The sequence below is a fragment of the Bufo bufo genome, chromosome 2 (assembly GCF_905171765.1).
Source record: "Bufo bufo chromosome 2, aBufBuf1.1, whole genome shotgun sequence".
Classification (NCBI taxonomy): Eukaryota; Metazoa; Chordata; class Amphibia; order Anura; family Bufonidae; genus Bufo; species Bufo bufo.
The window spans coordinates 252,208,377-252,215,086 of record NC_053390.1 but is presented as its reverse complement, the minus strand read 5'-3'; positions in this window follow the sequence as shown (position 1 = coordinate 252,215,086).

The window sequence follows — 6,710 nt, the reverse complement described above, 5'->3', positions numbered from 1 at the left end:
AGAACGGAAAGGCTGAACGGTGATGTGAAAGAAGCCTGAGTTGTCACTGGGTTTTTACCGCTGTCTCAGGCGGCTTGCTGCATGGCCCAGCTTATGATAAGCCGGGCCATGCAGGCAGTATAGTGCTCCACTCACTATGCGGTGCTGAGACAATGGATGGAGCGGACTGCAGCGGTGAGCCTGCCCCATACACAGCAGGTGCTGTGACGATCTCACCATCGTATAAGTGTCTGTCCATATGTATGTGTCTGTCCCTGTGCGTGTCCCTGTGTGTGTGTGTGTGTGTGTGTGTCTGTCACCTGTGTGTGTGTGTCTCCCTGTGTGTCACCATCACCATGCCCACAGTGTTCCTATGTCTTGACGCAGCTGCATCAGACGTTCTGTGCGGGGCAAGAAGAAGATGGAAGAGGAGGCAGCGCCGCCAGCATGGAGTCCCATGGGAGAGGCACAGGGAGGCACATTAAGGACGTAGGTAACACTACCACATGATCTACACTAGTGTTATCTGTGGTTTTACATAGGACTGGGCCTCTTTCACACTTGCGTTGTTGGGATCCGGCATGCACTTCCGTTGCCGGAGGTGCCCGCCGGATCCGGAATAACGCAAGTGTACTGAAAGCATTTGAAGACGGAGCCGTCTTCAAAATGCGTTCAGTGTTACTATGGCAGCCTGGACGCTATTAAAGTCCTGGTTGCCATAGTAGGAGCGGGGAGCGGGGGAGCGGTATACTTACAGTCCGTGCGGCTCCCGGGGCGCTCCAGAGTGACGTCAGAGCGCCCCATGCGCATGGATGACGTGCCATGTGATCACGTGATCCATGCGCTTGGGGCGCCCTGACGTCACTCTGGAGCGCCCGGGGAGCCGCACGGACGGTAAGTATGCTGCTCCCCCGCTCTCCGCTCCACTTTACCATGGCTGCCAGGACTTTAGCGTCCCGGCAGCCATGGTAACCACTCTGAAAAAGCTAAATGTCGGGTCCGGCAATGCGCCGAAACGACGTTTAGCTTAAGGCCGGATCCGGATCAATGCCTTTCAATGGGCATTAATCCCGGATCCGGCCTTGCGGCAAGTCTTTAGGATTTTTGGCCGGAGCAAAAAGCGCAGCATGCTGCGGTATTTTCTCCGGCCAAAAAACGTTCCGTTCCGGAACTGAAGACATCCTGATGCATCCTGAACGGATTTCTCTCCATTCAGAATGCATTAGGATAAAACTGATCAGGATTCTTCCGGCATAGAGCCCCGACGACCGAACTCTATGCCGGAAGAAAAGAACGCAAGTGTGAAAGAGCCCTAACACTACCACATTATCAGCTCTAGTGTTATCTGTGGTTTTTACATAGGACTGCAGGTAACACTACCACATTATCAGCTCTAGCGTTATCTGTAGTTTTACATAGGACTGCAGGCAACACTACTAAATTTTCTGTACTCAGATAGCCAGTACTGTGTTATCTGTGTTGTTACATAAGGCTGCAGGTGATATCTACTACATTATCTATACTCAAGAGAGTTATCACTATGTAAGGGGGCCCACTAAGACTTTATCGCCCAAGGGCCCACAAGGACGGATCCGGCATTTTTCCCCATAGGAATGTATTAGTGCCGTATCTGTCCTTCCGGCCTGCGCATGCGCAGACCGGTAAAAATTTGAAAATAAATACAAGACGGATCCGTCTGTCCGCATCTGGATCCGTCTCACAAATGCTTTCAGTCACATCAAAATCAGCGGATCCGGCGGGCAGTTCCGATGACGGAACTGCCTGCCGGATCACACTGCCGCAAGTGTGAAAGTAGCCTAGGTGGGTGTTTCTTCGCCAAAATGCCATTAACCATTACCACACCACACTATTAAATAATGCAGCTGCGTCTGCCAGGCTTGAGCAGGTATATGTGTGAATAGGGAAGATGCTGAGATCCGGCGGTAGCTCACAGTGAGGTACAGCCAGATCTCAGTATCTTCCCTAATCCATATTCACACATATACCTGCTCAAGCCTGGCAGACGCAGCTGCATTATTTAAAGGGGGGGCCATAATTTTTTGCTATGGGGCCCAGTCATTTCTAGCTACGCCCCTGAAGCCGGGCACTGTGGTAGTCACTGTTAAAGGGGCTGGCACTGTGGAGGTCACTGTTAAAGGGGCCAGGGCACTGTGGAGGTCACATAAAGGGGCGGACACTGTGGAGGTCACTTAAAGGGGCGGACACTGTGGAGGTCACTGTCAAAGAAGCGGGCACTATGGAGGTCACTGTTAAAAGGGGCAGACACTGTGGAGGTCACTGTTAAACTGGCCGGCACTGTGGAGCTCACTGTCAAAGGGACGCATACTGTGGAGGTTACTGTCAAAGGGACGCGTACTGTGGAGGTCACTGTTAAAGAGATGGACACTGTGGAGGTCACTGTTAAAGGGATGGACACTGGGGAGGTCACTGCTAAAGGGACGGGGTGCTGTATAGCTCACTGTTAAAGGGGGCGTGCCCCTGAGAAAGTCAATGTCAAGGGAGTGAGGTGCTGTGAAACTAACTGTTAAAGGGGTGGGCTGCTGTGAAGTTCAAAGTTAAGGGGATGGGCTCCGGTAGACTTCCCATTGTAAGGAGGCAGGTTACTGTGGGGGGGGGGTCAGTGTTAAGGAGTGAGGGGCAGTGGAGTTCACTGCTAAGGGGGCAGGGTGCTGTTGAGATCCCAGTTATGGGGGATACTATGGATATCTATTAACGACACACAAACATTTAATGAAATAGTGCAAAGCCGAGTCCTTCTGCTAGTCTATGTATAGAAAGAAGGATGTATATATGTGTGTGTGTATATGTATGTATAACAAGGAGGTTGGGTGTGCTCACCTGGCTTTGAATATTAGTTGAAGCACGGAATCCGCCGGGAACAAGACGTGAGATTCTTGATCATAGAAAATAAAAAAATGTGATCCAGCTTCTTTATCAAACGTGGCAGCTATTATTGAAAATATTGCGTTAAAAACCATACAGACAGTCCATGTCTACGCGTTTCGGATCCCCTAATACTGATCCTTACTCATGATCACCATGGTCATGAGTAAGGATCAGTATTAGGGGATCCGAAACGCATAGACATGGACTGTCTGTATGTTTTTTTTAACGCAATATTTTCAATAATAGCTGCCACGTTTGATAAAGAAGCTGGATCACATTTTTTTCTTGTATATGTATGTATGTTCCGCGATCACTCATTGCTCTGTAACTCAAAAACTCATCGATCAATTTCTACTAAACTTGGTACACATATCACATACTATCTGGGAAAGAATACTGTGGAGATAAAATGCCAATACACAATGAATTTCTGTCTGTCTGTTCTTTATGCTCGACCAAACAACTGGACCAATCTTCACCAAATTTGGAACACATGTACATCAGGTGTCCGGGAAGGTTTTAGACTGGGTCTCAGCTCTCTAGGACATACCGTTCCAAAGATCAGTGATGGCCAGTTCGCAGTGTTCGCCAACGAACACATGCGGGCTGCCATCTTAACTCACAAGTCCGGCGATGCACAGGTAAGCCCTTACCTGTGCTTGTACCGCGAGCCAGTCTGAAATTAAATGAGGTCACCAGGAGCAGGCAGTTCCGAGAACAGCCGCTGGGGGCCTTCATCGGGCTGTTCTCGGAACTGCGTGCTACCGGTGACCGCATTTGTTTCAGACCGGCTCCCGACACAGGCACAGGTAAGGGCTTACCTGTGCATCGCCAGACTTGTGAGTTAAGATGGCAGCCCGCATGTGTTCGTTGGCGAACACTGCAAACTGGCCATCACTGCCTGAGATATTCTCAAAAAATTACCTGCATTAGCCAATACAAGCCTGCAAGTCTTTCTCTTCATATCCCAACTGACACACACATTTATTTCGGGGCAATTCCCAGCATTGTCTGGTTTTGTTGCTGAAATCGACAACCTCATTAAAGGAGCTGTTTGGCTTGTAATGATTAAGGATATGCCTAACGTTTATGTTCTTTTATGTTTTTTCTTTTAACTTTTATTTGGTAAAAACTGTTTTTATTCAAAATACATGTCAAACTGCAATGAACCCAGGTGTATTCCTTTTTGTCTTACAAGGTGCCATTTGAATTACTTTTTTTTTTTCATTATAATGTATTTTGTAATAACTATGTATTATTCATTATGCCCTAAAAGAGATTCAAACAGGACTACCCATGCCTGTGGGTGTACCTTAAAGCTGCCAGGCCTGGTGGAAACACTGTACAACTGCTGTGCTTGCATGATCACATGGCAGTAAATGTAAGGCTCCGATATTTCAGTATGAGATATAAATGTGCATTTTCATACAGTTATTTTATTTACTATTGCTTTTATTGATCCAACATATTCCATATTTACCAACATTCTTGTTGGTAAATTTGGGTCAACACCTCTTGGGAACACAAACTTCTGGGCAGGGCTCACACAAGCCATACCCATTTTTAGCCATCCCAAATTTGACAGAATTGTCTCTTAAAATTATGGAAAGTCACTTTAAATTTGGGACTGTTGGCAAATATGCATATTTACTCTCAATTCTCCCTCTCTCTTTCCACCAAAACAGTCCTCTACCATATCAGCTCTGACCCCTTGTGGTATGGACTCCATTGAAGGTGCCCCGCGGTAGCAGATGCTGTAAATTGTGAGGCCTCCATAGACTGGACTTGTTTTCTGGCACATCCAACAGATGCTTGATCAGATTGAGATCTGAGGAAACTGGAGGATATGTTAGGGTTGCCAATCAGAATTTTTATCATTTCTTTACAACTTATCTAAAAATGATAGATACCCAATATGTTACTGACAAACTGGACATCCTGCATGAATAATAAAAATTATCTATGTCTATAGAATAGCTTGGGTATACTGAAGAATTTCCAGCATTTACTGTGCACTGTGATGGATGATAATAGAAATCACAATAATCTGTTCAAGAACTACTAGTTAAAAAAATAACGGATGACAGACTCCAGAAGAAAGTCTTCTATTTTCACAGACTGTCCATGCTGTTACAGGTGGTTGGCAACACTGAGCAAACACTTCAAAGCATTCTTGAACAATTTTTCATGTATTTGGTCTGCAACAATGTTTAAAGGGGTTGTCTCACTTCAGCAAATGGCATTTATCATGTAGTGAAAGTTATTACAAGGCACTTACTAATGTATTGTGATTGTCCATATTGCCTCGTTTGCTGGCTGGATTCATTTTTCCATCACATTATAAACTGCTTATTTCCATGGTTACAACCACCCCGTAAACCATCATCGGTGGCTATTCTTACACACTATAGGAAAAAGTGCCGGCCTCTCTGGTGGCTGGGACTGTGGGAACTCACACGGGGTAGTTCTTTTTTTTCCGTCTGGTCTGGGCCTAGCTGTGTGAGTCACTGTCACAGACTCACAGTCACCAACAGCTCTGCTCCAGACCTCCGCTCCAGTTGCTCCAGCCTGCTGCTGCGTCGCCACTCGCCAGTCACACCCCCTGCCTCCGTGCCCGTGTTGCGTGCCGCTCTGTGAGTGAGGCCTGGGGCCACACGGCACACACGCAAGTTATTTATTTAAAAAATAAAAAGTTTTATTTTTCCGCCCCGGCGCCCCCCCTTCTCTGCGCCCTCAGGCATCCGCTTGGTCTGCCTTATTATAGCGCCGCCCTGGTTGTATTTCTTTAACAGCATTGTTGTATTTATCATATAGTGTACTGACAATCATGAAAAAAATTTTTTTTGTCAGGTGAAGTTGAAAACTATCCTCAATTCCACCATTGTTATTTGGGTTTTGTTTTTACAACGTTCCCTATGTGCTAGAAATGACATTATATCTTTATTCTACAGGTCAATACGTTTACAGCAAGTGAGTAGTTTGTACTGATACCATTTTGGGTAAAAGTCACTTTTTATTCAGTTTTTTGGGTAGCGAACAGATCAAAAAATGGCGATTACAATGTTTACCATATGGAATAAATATTTTTGTATATGGTGAAACCAGTTATTTTTATTTTTTTATTATTTATTTGTTTATGTTTATTTATTTATTATTTAGTTTTATATGAAAAGTTTGGAAAGGGACTTAATTTTTTGCTATTTAAATTTTTTTTTTTTTTTACTTCAATTCTTGCTCAGGAGACTTCAACTGCAATTGTTTTAGTATACTGTAGTATTGCAGTCTATGGAATTTTTCTACAATGCTTGTTAAGCCCAAGTAATTTGCCATGGCAGGCCTATCCGTCATATAGTGTGTAAGGGGTTAATAATATGTTTTGCTGCTTTTCGTCTGAAGACATGAGGAAAACAAAAGAGATAGCTGTCGAAGATCAGGAATGACTTGACCTAGACATGTGAAACGTACAATTGCCAGTGCACAATTAGCACACATTGTTATGCACTTGCACATACAGAGCCTCAAAATGACACCAAAAGAAAATAATAAGTAATGTCACAACAAAACTTCATAGTCTTGAAGGGGTTGAATTATAAATGCACATGTATAATGATTTGATAAATAGATTGCAATGGTTTGGTGACCAGTCATTTCAATCCAGAAGGAAAATATACTGAAGCCATTCCGATTAGTGTATATGATATTATTTGCATAGTGAAGTCCATCCTCTTCTTTCTTTCTGGACCCATAAAAGAAGAAGGCAGTCACGGTGTAACTGTCTGCACAGAGAATACCTCCTGCACCATGTCCTGCTCCGTCCTCCTCCT